At 36.6% G+C, this 16,432-nt stretch overlaps 1 protein-coding gene across 3 annotated transcripts in view; it reads right to left on the bottom strand.

Moving 5' to 3' along the window:
- The window catches only part of LOC117329118 (rho GTPase-activating protein 7-like), a 140,889-nt gene that overhangs the window by 95,144 nt on the left and 29,313 nt on the right, over nucleotides 1–16,432 (bottom strand). The window contains exon 1 of one of the 3 annotated variants that reach the window (XM_033886861.1): nucleotides 15,308–15,457. The exons of the other annotated variants lie outside the window; for them this stretch is intronic. The gene's annotated coding sequence lies outside the window, so the exon portion shown is untranslated. Of the gene's footprint in view, nucleotides 1–15,307; nucleotides 15,458–16,432 lie in introns of those variants that run through there. 3 annotated transcript variants of the gene reach the window in all.

Below are 16,432 nucleotides of genomic sequence, written 5' to 3'. Positions count from 1 at the left end.
ATTTAGAAAAGTTTTCCAATTTCAGGATGAAAGAAAACTAAAGTGTTAAGTTCTCAATGAGATATTAACAGCACTTGTGCACCAAGTAATTACCTCACAATAGATATAAACAAGGCAGACAAATGAGAGTACAATGAGTCTATATCGAGCCAAATGAGAGTACAATGAGTATACAATGAGAGCCAAATGAGAGTACAATGAGAGCCAAATGAGAGTACAATGTCATAGAACATAAATGAGAACTGGAATGCTAAACATTATACACCTATAGCACGAATTTAAAAAGAAAGAAAAAAGAAAACCCCTTTTTTTCAATATTTATTTTCCCCCTTTAGCATACAGAAATTCTTGATCACAATAAATGATTGAAAAGGCGTTGTTTTAAAATGGTTGCCAATGTTGTTGTCTGTTGCATTTCTTATCAACAAGAAGAATTCAAATAAGAAAACAACAGCTCATTAAGTGTCCAAACAAAAAGCATTCTTCAGACCGACTCATTACATCAAATTCAAACAATTCCAAAAATGTTTCATAATTTTTAAACAGACGAGCTCTCAAACAATATATATCAACATTCAAACAGAGATTCAGTTGCTGATAGCTGGCAGTGTATAGCTATTACATAATGTTCTATGACAGGTTGATGCACAACATATTGCATTAGCAGCGCCCCCCTCCTTTTTCTTCAATCTCATTCATAGACAAAATGTCTCAGTGCTTTTGAAGTCGGCTCCAGAGTAATTTGTGGCGGATGATCTGAACATATATTTTCTGGTAAGACTATACACACAAGACTGTCCCCAACATTAATGCAAAACAATTTAGTGTTCCTTTTCATGTAAACGCAAGGGCAAGTTTTTTCTTGTTTTCAATCAAAATGACAATTACACAAACAAATGCAGTCATTTCTTTTCTAAAGAATCAAATGGCTGAGATTTCTCTTATCTAACACACGATTCCCTGAAGATTAGAAAATACCCCAAGCAGACATAACAGCAGCTGGATCATGGTTTAAAAAGAAGAGGTCATTTCAAAATAGGCCTGTATCACACAAAATGATCAATGACACAAGTCTCGTTGAAATATTGCCCTTATCATTGTTTGGCTCTGCTGATCAGCAGCTCCTACCTGATAGATGTTTGTTTTTTTTGTTTTTTTATTTTTTTTTAAAGTCCTATTAACAGCCAGGGTCATTTAAGGACGTGCCAGGTTTTGGAGGTGGAGGAAAGCCGGAGTACCCGGAGAAAAACCACAGGCCTACGGTCAGTAGCTGGCAACTGCCCCACATAGGTTTCAAACTCGCAACCCAGAGGTGGAGGGCTAGTGATAGAGTGTCGGGACACCTTAACCACTCGGCCACCGCGGCCCCTTGAGATGTTTGGGGATAAATTATATGGTTGGCTTATAATCAACTGTACAGATGATCAGATTCAAATGCCCACATAATACCTTTTTGGACCCAATCAACGACAACAAGCATTCTTCATGTATAAATTGATATCAAGGTCCGTCAGGAATATAAAGATGCTTTATTGTTTTGGTAAAGATCTGTATAAACAAAGGGAAAGGAGCCCAATCATTTGTATCTTAAATTAAGATCCAAGAGCTTTAAGTTTCCAGGAGAGTCTTATCTTGGTTGATAGCATAATTGCATGTGTTATTTGTTGAAATGTCGTCTGCAAATGGGTTACATGGTTATATTTTCAGGGGTGACTAAATCACATTTGACCCATTGTGACCTTGAAAGCAAGTAAAGGTAATTCTTTTGAACAACTTTGGTAGCCTTTCATCCCAGTATGCTTTAAGCCCAATATCATCACTCTGGGCTTTTTTGTTATTGAGAAGAACTTGTTGTATAAAGATTTGAACATTTTGACCGATGTGACCTTGAAAGTTAAAGGTCAAGATAATTAATTTGAGCAAACGATGTAGCTCTTCCTCACAGCATGTATAATTGGCCCAATATCATGACCCTGTGCTTCTTGGTTATTGAGAAGGAGTTGAAATTGTAAACTGTATATGATGCATGCTGGACAATGAAGGACACTGGACATTAGGCAATCAAAATAGGTCACTTACGACTTTGTCTCAGGTGACCAGAGCTAATAACCGGACAGGATAGGGTGAAGACCCCAGTGCAGGACCATAAATATGGTATCTAATGAATTCGCCTTTACAGAGCAGATCTTGACTGGTTTTTTTTCATGCACATGTTTAGAAGAAACTGCCTAATTCTTGGCTCAATGTTAAGCCTACCCTGCTGGATGACCTCATTGGTAACACCAGTTTCATTATAATCTAAGTATTTTGTTTTAGTTTTAGAGGAAGCATGCTAAAAATCTGTGCTATTGGGGTAAGGCTTTTGATGATTAAAATGCCTAATTTTGCAATGAACATCCAGCCCTCTCTCACTTGACTTCTGATTTGTAATGTTTTACAATCAATTAATTGGTAATCTAGTCCACGCAGCTCTACAACAGTAGCTTCTGAAGGCTATAAATTTGCCAATTGGAAAATCAACCATCTTGCATCAGGCCTTAAATTTTACATGCATTATCATAGCTTGTCAGCAATACTTTGTGATTTGTAAAATAGATATCTTCCTAAGGCATGCTCATGTACGTGTTAGTGATTTCTAAACATTAAGGTAGTAGACAGGGGACAGAGACTTTACTGATTCAGCAAGAATTTTGTAAGCATCTATTAGATACAGAAGAAATGTCTACTGCCTAAGACGAAAAAAAAACCTCATCAAATTTCTCGCACAACATCATCAATATTATATGGTTACCATAGAAACTGACCTATGTGGACGGTAGCATGGGACCAAATTGATAGTCTAGTGGCAATGTAACTGAACAAGACATATTTGCCCTAGACAGTTTCACTGACGCAATAATGTCTGATTTGCCATGACTTCTCGAAAAGGCCAGACAAAATCTGAGAAATTCTATCACAGTTACCTTATAAGGCAATAATCATAAGTTACCATGACAACCCATCATTTATTGTACAATGTATCTATGAGTATTAAGACAATATACCCTAAGGTGAATGGACAGCTTCAACTCATTCACCCCTAAACACACATTTAATCTCTTCCAATTCATAGGTAGGAATAGTTCATTAGGAAAGTTCTGGGGTAAATGAGTTGAAGGTGTCTCGGTATCAGTTATATTAGCCATGCCCAGATCTCTTGAAAAGCATTTGCAGGAATGGCCAAATGCAGTCAAGCATGATCCCCTGTATCCCCTTCAGTTAGAGGTTCTACTCCTCCTCTGGGCGATTTCTGTTGAGTTTGCTGTACCCATGAAGGAACGGGACTTTAAAACATGGGTGGATAACAGAAAATAACAGAAAATAAACAGTGTGTGGATTAGGCAGTGTAAAAAAAGGAATTGTTTGGGACTAAATTATTTGACAGGCTTGGACATAGATCCCAATTTGACAGAGTCGGTTTAGACATAGTCCATTGTGGAGTGTATATGACTTCATCATCCATACGGACCGCTCCAGTATGTTGGAGGGCTCTATTTAATACATTCATTATATCCTAATGTACTGTAGAGTGCAAGTGACAATTGGGTACAAAGATATTCTACTAGTCTGGAGATTCAGGGGAGAACTATGTACATAATTATGGGCCTCCAATTATCTGGTTTTACTTTAGGGTGTCCTACACAATGTTCCTGGTTCAGTTTTATGACAATAAATCTATTTTTCAGTTACTTTAGATATTCATTTAGTGCAAAATAATCCCAAAAATAAAATGCCATGCATAGACAGTACAACAGTTTAACGTGTAGTCAAGGGAGATAACCTTAGCTATCTGTGTACGCTAGGTGGCGTGCTACACGCCACCTTATAATCAGTTCTTGCTATTGTATTTTTAGAACATTACCTGAAAATGGGGAGCAATTTTCTACATGAACTGGCCGACAAACTTTCTCCATATTTTTTGTCTGCATTTGTTAGACACCCTGTACATGTACCATGCCCATTCCCTAAGTAATAGTGCCTGTCAATTTATTTAATACCCAATAAATGCCACCTTATCAATCATATCAGCCCACCAAAACGTCAAAAGCTGTTCTTCATCAATTTTTGAATTCATCATTAGAGATAACTCTCGCATGTAATTTATACAAATACCATAAACAATCTGTCCTGTTATTGCCAGGATGAGCTATTGTGAGATTTCTGTCTGTATTTCCCAATGTATGAAACACCAATACCGTGTAACATTTTCTCCATACTGCCCATTACTATAATTGACAGTAATGAACATGTTCATCATTTCTAAACTTCCTGTCAGGAAACTGCATCACCATGCTTTTCAGTAACAGTGGGAACTCAGTGTCCAGTGGGATCACATTGTATTGATTTTCTGTCTAGTTCTCGACACCTCAAATATAATCATTTGATATATTTCATTTTGTAATGGATGAAAAAAAAAATGGTGGGAGACTGTTCAGGAGTTTGAACAGACTAGATGCAAGCTGTATTTTATCTTTTAACAGTGACAACAAAACCTAATGCTTTGCTTTAACACCTCTATACATGTGGGATCAGACAAAGCTCTACATACATAGGGTTATTTATACCAATAGGAGGATCAGAATTCCACCAGTCTACAATATTGATCGTCCATACATATATCATATCCTCTAGCCTGTTCATAAATTCCAACATGACATTAGAATGAAGAGCATGCAGGAGACCAATGTTTCAATACTATTATACAGTGCAATCTTCATGAAATAGCTCATGACCAATGGAGCATGGGTAAGATCGGAGGTTCTATCTTAATCTGGAGTATTTTGTGTTCCATTGGGAAGATGTAGTTTACCCCAAGTTGTTCTGAATGGCCTGTGGTGGGCCTCCCATATGCATGTGTCATTCCGTGAAGTAGCCACCAGCTACTACATAGAGCCTCTGCCTAAAAAGGATCCACAAATAGTAATAAAATGAAATAGATTTCTATCTGTTTCCCCTCTTTATCCCAGCTCGTGCTGTCGGTCACTATCATTATTTTTGGAGAAACCAAATTCAGACCCAGAGCTAGCCCTAGATATCAGCTGACAACTGGTATAACTGCAGTTTAGTGCTATCAATTTTCAATTGGGGAACTTATTGTATAATTCCAATAATTTCAGTATAATCAACAACAGTTTTTCTGTGATTTCCTGAATGTTATGAGGTTGTTACAACACCGATCATAGAGTGTACTTTAGGTCATGAACATAATGGATAGACAAAAGGATAAGCACCTGACAAGTTTTTAAGCTTGTTCCAGTCCAGGGGAGGTAAAATCTGACAGAAATTCAGGAGACTTCAAACTACCACAGATTTGCTTGTGAAGATTATGTCAGTGACAGGAAACCCTGAGTTACGTTTATGTCAGAATGTATTCATTTCTACGTCCATCCTGTGACAATCGCCTACGAGGCTTTGTTAGGTAAAGGATAAAGAGATCAAAATTTTGAATTCCATATTTGAATAGGACCAGGAAAGGTGTAAATTTAGACAGGTATTTAACTGATGGTAATCCTCGGCAAGAGCATAATCAATACTCCAATGAAGAGTATCAACCCCTGTGGATTATAGTCCTTTGATTTCAATTTTGAAGGTAGAGGGCACCAACGACAAGTCATTAAGGGATGAGATAACAATTCAAATGTACAGGTCAAGGGCAATAATCCAGTGGTTTTCATTATACTCAGAAATGATTAGGTTGCCTTTACTACCGCCCTTTGATTACAAACATTCTGGAGAACATGTCTCAGCTGGAGTCTTCAACAGTGACTGGTACAAACACCTTGAAGGATGATTTCACAAGGGCAAGATCAGCTCAGAGTAAAGCATTTCTGAAAAAAACACTTTCAAGAATGTTTAAGCTAACAATGAACATACAGAAAAAATCTTTAATAAAATTTTTAACTGAACATTATTGCACCTGCTAATTTGATTTATGATCGACAAGATTTTAAACTTTCAGGTCCATGGGACAATTTGAACTTGATGTGAACAGGTATCATGAGTCTTAACTCAATGTAATACAGGTGTACTGACATATAGGGAAAGGGTCAAGGACACTAATAGGCCCTCAGCAGAGCCTTAGAGCAGAACTCCTGTCATAGTATTACCCCATCATGGTCTACAACCTCAGCTATCAGGACCTCCTTGTATACGGTAGTCACAATGGTAATACAATGGTTACATGGTAGATTATATTAGTTAGGCAGTCACATTGGTAATACCATGGTTACATGGTAGGTTATATTAGTTAGAGCTGTACTGCTTTAAATGCATTTCATATAATGTACCTCACATAAGTGAACTTCCTTCAGTTCACAAGATTCATTCATGTTTCCCCACACTCATCATTTCATTTAAGTTATATACACTGTTAACACCAGCAGTTAAATGTTCCAACATTTAGTAAGTTCTATGGTTAATACAATAAAGTTAATATTACTTAATAACCACCTCTTAGCTCTCCTGTTCAATGGATTATACACTCTACAGTTAGTACATGTCCATTGAAAAGCAAAACTAATCTACATTCCAGTTACATCATCTAGTGAATTCAATTATGATGACAGACTGAGTTCAGTGGTTCAAGAAGTTTCTGCCACCAACTACTACAAAAAGACAACCCCTCCCCCTCCTTCAAATGACTCTATCTGCTCATGAGAAATGAACAGAAATCCAAACATTTCTATATTTTGTGGCTGTATGATTATGACACAAAGTTCATCTAGAGTTTCAACTTTGTATGCATTCCAGTCATATTGTCAATTATATGTTTTTCAAGCCTCATAACTTTCTGGTAATGTACTAAAACAGCGGGTTTCTCATGCACTGCAGTGATTTTTCGCACTGAAAGAATTCCCTAAATTTTAACTGTGCTAATGTTAGTTTATCTTCATTGTTTTAAAAGACATGCATTGTCGGTGTGCTAATGTATCACTGCGCTATTCGGTTTTAACAAGTATTGTGCTAAAATTTGAGCACTCTACATTACATCTAAGTAAATTAATTGAAAGTGTAAACAGACTATCAAGGTCCTACTTCAACTTACTACTGTACATGTATTTTCAGGCAGAATAACTTTCATGGTAGAATTAAAAGAATTCAATCAAGATGAAAGCAATTTGGTCTTACATACATACTCTTTAATTTAACTATCTGATAAAAACCTGATAAAAAAGCGAAGTACAATGCAAGGAATTAAGGCTTGTTAATTCATAGAACTGCTTATTACAAGGTCACTGGATAACTACAGGAATCTACCAGGATGTAGACATTTTCTGGGGAAATTACAATGTTCTTTAACTTTGTCATGTCGAGCTTTCATTTTATTAGTTTAAGTGAAGTGTAATACAGTCAAACTTTGTAGACTCAAAATGCTTCCTATATCAAGTTAACAGAATATTGCAAACAACCCAATTATTTTGGATATTTGATTTTGGTCCATTGTTAGTTTACTTACTTCTGGTAAATTATAAAACATCCTGAAAAATTGATTTTAAGACCCTAATTACTGTGAATTAAAATACACCATTAAGAAGACATCAAACGTGTACCATTGAGACCAAGAATTGACTTTAAGACATGTATAACGTAACAGATAAATTTAAAACTCAGTTTGTGTTACAAATGTAAGAAGGTTGACTGTATGATTTCTAAACAAGAAGGAAGTTTAATCAAATTTCCAGAGTATTATATTAGAGAGGAGAAACAACATACTATATTATAACCCTACCCGAAGGCTGTTGTAGATACCAGTAACCATTCCAGTCACGCTGGAGTAAATTACATTTTCTGACGCCATCCAAACGACATTGACACTTTAGCCTCTATATTGGTTTCAAGAGTTGACAGGATCAATATATATATATAGTGTCCCTCAGGAGCTTGAGACTGTATCTTGTATTACAGCTGAAGAATCTCCAACATGAGCCAGCAATTGATCTCCTTCAAATCATTTAAGATGTGTTTCCTCGAAGTGTCCAGGTCTAATCCACCTCTGATAGAGATTCCCTCCAGATTACGTCATATATCATCCTACGTTATATTGAGATGTCTCCGGATACAAATCCATCAAGTCTCTTATTTGTTCTCCACAAAATCACACAAAAATATTCGATGACATAAAAACCTTCACTGACAAGGGAAGGAATTCCACCACAACATCACTTCATGTCAGTAGAAGTTCTACCAACACAATCACAAAACAGTAATTCCATGAGAAGTAAACTCTCGAAAACGCCTTCCAACATTTCCTGTTACTGTCTCTATATGAAATGAACCAACATCTAAGACCTTTAAGTATAAAACCAAAAACCTGATATTCAATTTCTTTTATATTTGCATAAAAATGAACACATGATACCACAAATTCTTTCATTCAATAAATGCCGAAATTTGAATTTTCCAAGGTCGTTTTGACCTTCATATCGTTGATAGGCAGCGAAGGGTATCGAGGAACACACAATGTAAGTAGAGGTTAGCAAGAATAAGACATTGGTAGTTTTCACTGATCAGTTTATTTCCTTAAGACAATAAGTTTGTGAGAATTAAAGCTAAATTAGATTTTGTTTTTTTGTTAAAAGTACCAAAATGCCTAAGCATGAGCTCTTCCATACTTAATTATTTACAAAACCTTCCAATACTATATGCTGACAAAGTCAGTATTGTTTTTTCTGGATATCTTACCAAAAGATGAAACTACAAGCACTGGAGCTTAAACATCCTCCTGTTAGATGAGATGTAGCTTTTTAAACATAAGGAAATAATTGGCAGTACTTTTTCACAAGAGATTCAGTCGGAACTATGATATTAACATGTAGGCTATAAAACATATCAATTAAGATTTACCATTTCACTTAATGAAGTGTAAAGATGAAGATATATTTCTGTGATTTTAAATTTCATTTTTAATTTTTTAAGTTAACAGGGCACTACCTGACCTTTGGACGATATTTGACATACCAGGTATAATATTCTAGTTTTTTAACAACGCATTGACATAGAAATCCTAAATGTGTTCGTAAAAACTGTATGGTACAGACCAGTAGGTGACTAGTGATAGCTGTCACTTTGAAATGCTCTACTGAACAAAGGATAAATTTTCAGGTAACTTAATATATACATTTTTTTAAAAGTCATCCACGGAATGTCACAATCAGACACACTACCTGACCTTCAGACTGGTGTTGTAGGTGTGTTCAAATAAATCTGTAATTGACAGATATCAAATAGTTCATTTTCACCCGATTAGATTTATGAATGGCCGTATAATGAGATGTTGGTTACGATGACCTGATCCGTTGAGTTTGGATCTTTATATGGACAGTGTTGAGTATATACACAAACTCAGGTCAAGTATACTGAACATTCCTGACAGACCCCAGCAGAGAAATTAGTTCAACGACTCTTCCTTAGATGGACTATAGGTTCCCTGAACCAATAATACACACACTTACATTTATAAGTAAGTACAATATATATATCTATAGGTGGTATACTAAATATTAACCCAATACACTATAGTGAACTGAGACATATACACAACATTTCACAGAACACTATCACACCCTTTCCCTCACAGTATTTTTTATCCTCTCTGGCATTCAAGATTAGACACTAAAAACAATTCCTTTTTGAGAATAGCCAGCAATGTGTCTGCCAAAAAAAACCAAAAAAACAAATGAAATTGACCTTTATGCTCTAGTCTTTACCAGGAAAATATGACCGAGTACCAGCAGACCTCCTTCTCTGTCACTGGAATCATGCTATAAAGGAATTGGATAAAAATCTGCCTATTAAGGCATGGTAAATTTGAAGGCTAATTAGTCATTTTACCTCATAACTTAGCATCCTTTCCAAGGACAGATTAAAGGCCCCAGGAAATGGTTTCAGACTGTACAGACCCTGGTGAGTGTATCACACATTAAAATATAATGTATTTATATGATACTCAGAACATTAGGCTGCCCAGACAAAGGGGAAACAATTCAAGGGGAGATAACTGTACAGTCATTAAAGACAAAATTCCTCAGACATTCCAAGTAGACTTGATATGTATTTGGATGAAACCTAAGGATGACCGCCCAGACAAAGGGGAGACAATATAAGGGGAGACAATGGTACGGTCGTTAGGGGCAGGATTCTCTCAGGCTGTCAAAATAGACTTAGGGTGCTTATCACTTTAACGACTATTTATCCAATCCAATCTCCCTCCAACACACTACTACAGAAATGATAACCAGTCATTTAGCTTTCAAGACTGGCCATAAAAACTGGTCGTGAAGAAACCCAACACTGTTGTATTATCTACTGTAAAAACTGTGGATCAATCATCACATTAGGGCTACAATTACTGTGACCCCTACCGAAAATGACAGCCGTTCTAGCCCTCTTCCAAAACATTATACATTTCTGTCTTCACTGCATAGCTTATACTTTCAAAACCACTAGAGCTGAACAACATGTCCCCCCTAGGTAGACATTCAAGCACTCAAGTTAATGTCATGACCTCACCCTATTTCAAAATTCTTTTACCGATTTGAAATATATTCTTTTTTACTTTAAAAGGAAATTGGTTATTTGATAACTGTAGAATTTACAATTTATTTTCAAATAACTTCACACCTGGTTGGTGCTGAAATTTTACAAGTGTAGGATGAGGAGATGATTTTACAGCATAAAGTTTTATTTGCTGCAGATTATATGTTTTCATTTGGCGCCAAATAGTTCAAGCATCTTACCTAAGGTACACAAAATATTAACTAGTTGACATTTGTGAAAACAAAACCACAACTGTTTTAATGAGATCCGTCATCCTGTGTTGATGGTTGACATCACACTTTGATGTTTTGGACAATAAATAACGGGTTTCTCCCTGGGGGGATTCAGCCAACTTTAGCCCTTTTAAGTTGTGAATTCTAACACTTTATCAAAGCATTAATGTTTTAGGTTAGACTTACTCAACAAAGATAAAATCATCCATCTTCCCAATCTACTAAGATGTTTTTGTGTACTTCGTGTATTGCGTATGTATATTCAAAGTATTAGAAGTGGAAACCTTATCGACTGGAAAACCTAAAAGCTTAAATGTTGTGATTTTTTTTTATTGTTGAAGACCTAAATATTAGACCAAACTATTATATAGATATCCTTTATTTATTCATAAAATCCACATTTCTTCTACCTGATGAAAAGTACTTAAGAAACTTAAAGCTGCCTCTAGGTTTTTTTTTTATATTAAATATGATAATGATCACAGAGCAATTTTTGCATACCTATTTTTTCAGAAGCTGAAATAATTTGCTTGGATATATCTTAATATTAATCAAAATTTAGAATCAGCCTTCAAGGATATGTGTTTTTTAACCAGGATATGGTTTACATATTTTATTTAATTGCACTCACATACTGTTTAGACATTTAACCCATAAATGCCCCGATAACTTTTCAAGCTCCATTCCCATGCTCAGCTGAATTTTCTTTACATGAATCTTATAAACAAAAAAAACCAACATTTGAATTTGAGAATTTTTACTTGGTTGACAATAATTTGAAACTCAGGTATCTGCTAATACTTAGAACAAGTATAATAAGGAGAGGAACCACTTAAATGTATATGCTAGCAAAATTGACCTTTGAAAGTATATTACTAAAGAATTAGAACAACTGATCAATATATGATGTAGTCACCTCAAATGATCATCACTATACAATTGGTTCGTAAGGATTTTTCTTACCAAATTTCAAGCACTTTTTTCTTAATTTTCCAGGTGTATTTTTTGTCCAGACTTGTAGGAAACTGAGGTATTTTTTATCTCATAAACTGATTAAAATAACATTGCATTTAATTACTCATTATGTTTATCAACTGTGAGCTTGTGTACCAGAATCGGATGTGAAAATCCATTTGTTTCAAGTCAATGGTTCAAGCATTAATCAAATGACATGCAATTATATTTCTGTAGCCAATATTTCTTTAATATATTCTGAAATGCCAAATATACACATGCATGCTGTATTTTTTCCTATAAGAATTCTTAACTAACTAACTAACTAACTAACATAAGTTGTTACCTGAGGACACACCCTAAGTTGTTACCTGAGGACATACCCTAAGTTATTACCTGAGGACATACCCCAAGTTGTTATATGATGACATACCTGTAATAATCAACAAGATTCATATCTGAGCAAGCCATGGTAAAATACAGCAAGCCGTGGTAAAATACAGCAAGCCATGGTAAAATACAGCAAGCCATGGTAAAATACAGCAAGATATATAGATGTCATTGAGCATACAAAGACTGAAATTTTTCAAGCAATTTGAAAAAATGGGTTTCACCCTCCCCAGGTGTTAAACAAGACATGTTATAAATGATGTCAGTATCTCCATCAGATGTGCACCGGAAGGATACCTTATACAGGCACTTTTAACCTGTAAAGTTTTCCCTCACACATACCATGATCACCCCCTTCCTTCTCCACCAAAACTGCTACCGGGCAACATGATGATGCTTTGATGAATTTTTTGTTGACTTGCGGCAAACATTGGTGTTATACAGGCCCTAAAACATGATACCTCTCATAACAAAACGTGACAAGTTCATGTGTTAATGAAATTATTTACTCATGAACCCAAGATGTAATGCATTTATCAACCCAGCAACCAAACAAGTAACAGAGAACCCTATGACCAAGGGGATTAACCCTCTTTTGAATTCATAATCTATTTTTATCTCGACTTGCTTCAGACAAATGTAATGCCTTTCATGGTTTAAGTCCTATATGCCTATAAATAACTGCCAGATTGTTATGCGAGGGTTTTTACTCCAATGTCCCAACACTTCAGGCATCAAATACATTTTTGTCCTTGTCCTTTCATTCTGCAACAACATGTTTTTATGCTGCATAATAGATAATGTATAAACATTTACAACAATTACGATACAAGTTATATCATCTAATATTAATCAGTCTTATAGGTGGAGATAGAAGAGGGATAGATCTTATTGCGGGAGGAGACAAGAGCACCTCGAGTAAAACCCACAGTCGAGTAAAACGCACAGTCGAGTAAAACCCACAGTCGGGCAGATGACCCTGTACCTTTTCACATCCGAATGGTGAATCAAACCCTGGCCACTTAGGTGAAAGGTGAGTGTGCTACCAATGTGCTACCAGACTAAGGAAACATTTACATGTACAACATTCCCTTCACCGCCCACGCTTTTGAAGCTATTTTTGTTTCAAATCATGAACAACCGAACAATAACAGGAAAGTCACAGTTTAGAAAATGCACAAAAATGGCAGGTTAACTTTAATCAAAAAGCTACTGGGTATTGCTTAAAGCAATAGATGTCCCCTACCAGCCCCTACTAACAATATTTATAGTGACCTTGACCCAAAAACTGAAACTAAACTGATCTGTAGCTACTCATACCATCTTTATATTTCACCAACATGACTGAAAAAGTGGGAAAACTAAGTGGACAGACTGACAGAGAGGAAACCTCTACACTACCACATAAACAGGTACAGCACCACATAAACAAAATGTACAGCACCACAGAAACAGGTACATTACCACATTAACAACAGCTACAACACAACAGAAACAACATGCACAGCACTATACCACAGAAACAACAGATATATCAATACACCACAGAAACAGCATGTACATTACCACGGAAACATCAGACACAGTACAACAGAAACAACAGGTACAACATCACAGCAACAGATACTGCACCACAAAAACAGCAGCTACAGCACCACATAAACTGTGCATATATATGTCACAACAGAAACAACAAGTACACTACCACAGAAACAGCAGGTACAGCACCACAGAAACAACAGGTACAGCACCACAGAAACAACAGGTACACTACCACAGAAACAACAGGTACACTAGCTACCACAAAAACAACAGGTACAGCACCACAGAAACAACAGGTACACTACCACGGAAACAGCAGGTACAGCACCACAGAAACAACTGTGCATATATATCACAACAGAAACAACAGGTAAAGCATCACAGAAACAACAGGTACAGCACCACAGAAACAGCAGGTACACTACCGCAGAAACAGCAGGTACAGCACCACAGAAACAACAGGTGCACTACCACAGAAACAATAGGTACACTTCCACAGAAACAACAGGTACACTACCACAGAAACAGGTACACTATCATAGAAACAACAAGTACAGCAACACAGAAACAGCAGGTACAGCACCACAGAAACAACAGGTACAGCACCACAGAAACAACAGGTACACTAGCTACCACAGAAACAACAGGTACACTACCACAGAAACAGGTACACTACCACAGAAACAGTAGGTACAGCACCACAGAAACAGCAGGTACACTACCACAGAAACAACAGGTACACTAGCTACCACAGAAACAACAGGTACACTAGCTACCACAGAAACAACAGGTACAGCACCACAGAAACAACAAGTACACTACCACAGAAACAGCAGGTACAGCACCACAGAAACAACTGTTCATATATATCACAACAGAAACAACAGGTACACTACTACAGAAACAACGGGTACACTACCACAGAAACAGCAGGTACAGCACCACAGAAACAGCACGTACAGCACCACAGAAACAACAGGTACACTACCACAGAAACAGCAGGTACACTACCACAAAAACAACAGGTACACCACCACAGAAACAACATGTACACTACCAAAGAAACAGGAGAATGCCAGACTAATTTCACAGTAGTCCCTTATAACTATTGAACAGAAGGATAGGGAGGAGTCTTCAGTGCCTTTTACAAGTACAACATACCTGGAAACACAGACCGTGAAATTATACCTGTCTACACCTTAACACACAATATTGAGCATATCACCACTATAATTGTACTGCCCATACATATGGCATTACTGCATCTCACAACACTGTTACACAAGGAACATGTTCACAACTACACTCAACTCAGACATTATATTAACTATCTTCCTTAAAAACAGATAACATGCCAGGAATTTAGTAAATTAGGTCATACCCACTCCCTATGTCAGCTGTTAGAGGGTAGAGTATGTCACAGAGAATATATACATATCTATAATATTCTGTGGCCAACATATTAACTCTCTCAGGTGTCAGTATCCATGAATAACTTACCAGGTGTCTGTCTCAGATAGCCACACGGCAAGTGTATAAAATGATGAGATGTTTTCTAAAGATATTACTCTAAGTCACATACAATATTACCTTGGTTAATTAGAGTTTCTTACCTGTAGCACGCTGGATAAGTAGCGTTGAGGCTGTCCTAATATATCATCTGTCCCTATCAGGTATTCCCTAGGAATATGTAGCACACGCAAATCAAGTAAAAATCCAGTGCTGATTTCAAAACAGTATATTTTAGATCCTGTATTTTGAATTTAATTGGCACCTAGGATCACACTACACCTTTCACGTGTCCAGGTATTTTAATTTAAGTGTGCACGCCTTTACTTTCTCCATTTACATGCAGGTAAACAAATGTTCCATACATGTGGGTCAAACTTTAGGTATTAAACTAGGCCAATTATCCCTAATTAGTATGCTTCTAGACTCATATTTCACCTGAAGTAACAATAAGTTATAAGATAAACCATAAAAGAATCCAGGAATGTCTGTGTACAAGTAAGTTCTTTGTGACCGACGTACTGCTTCTATGATATTGCTTGGTCACTATACAGCTACTAGTACTTATAACGTGACACACACCACATTTACCTGTAATTGTGCTGACAGAGACCCCCTGCCTAACCCTTTACGTAACAAGACACTAACTATCTCCCTATTTTATCTTGTAATCCCTATTCAACCAGGGTTCCTTCAATAAAGATTTTCCAAAATAGCACACGTAATATCCAACGTGGATAGTTCTTGTTGACAAATATTATATCAAATACAAAGTGTAGCATTACTGTACAAGAGAATACCTTTAAATACAGGTATTGTGATGGCATTACCAGGTAAATTAGACTCAGTAAGGTCAATTGCCTACACGATATCTAGATGCCTTCTTAGGTAGATAAAGAGCTAATGCTGTGGATTGTAACACAGTGCTATATTGGTTGGGCCAGGAACTCAGGATTTAAAGTAAACACTAGCCCTTGTGCCAAACTCTACAACTTCAAGTAATACTTGTGATAAGTCACCTGGCCAGGAAATGGAATACCTGTGGTCAGGTAAATAAAATCTCGTCAAGCCCAATGAACTTTTACGATGGGATGACTGGCTGTCAGGTTGAAAATGTGTGGGGTGGATACCTCAGGGGGGGTTCATCCTCCTTAAGTATTGTCAACCGTGTACAATTACAAAAGCTCTGGTGTCTTAGCAAGCACACACACAAACATCAACACTGTATT

This window comes from Pecten maximus, chromosome 6, assembly GCF_902652985.1.
Source record: "Pecten maximus chromosome 6, xPecMax1.1, whole genome shotgun sequence".
Lineage (NCBI taxonomy): Eukaryota > Metazoa > Mollusca > Bivalvia > Pectinida > Pectinidae > Pecten > Pecten maximus.
This window is presented reverse-complemented; position numbering and strand designations above follow the sequence as displayed.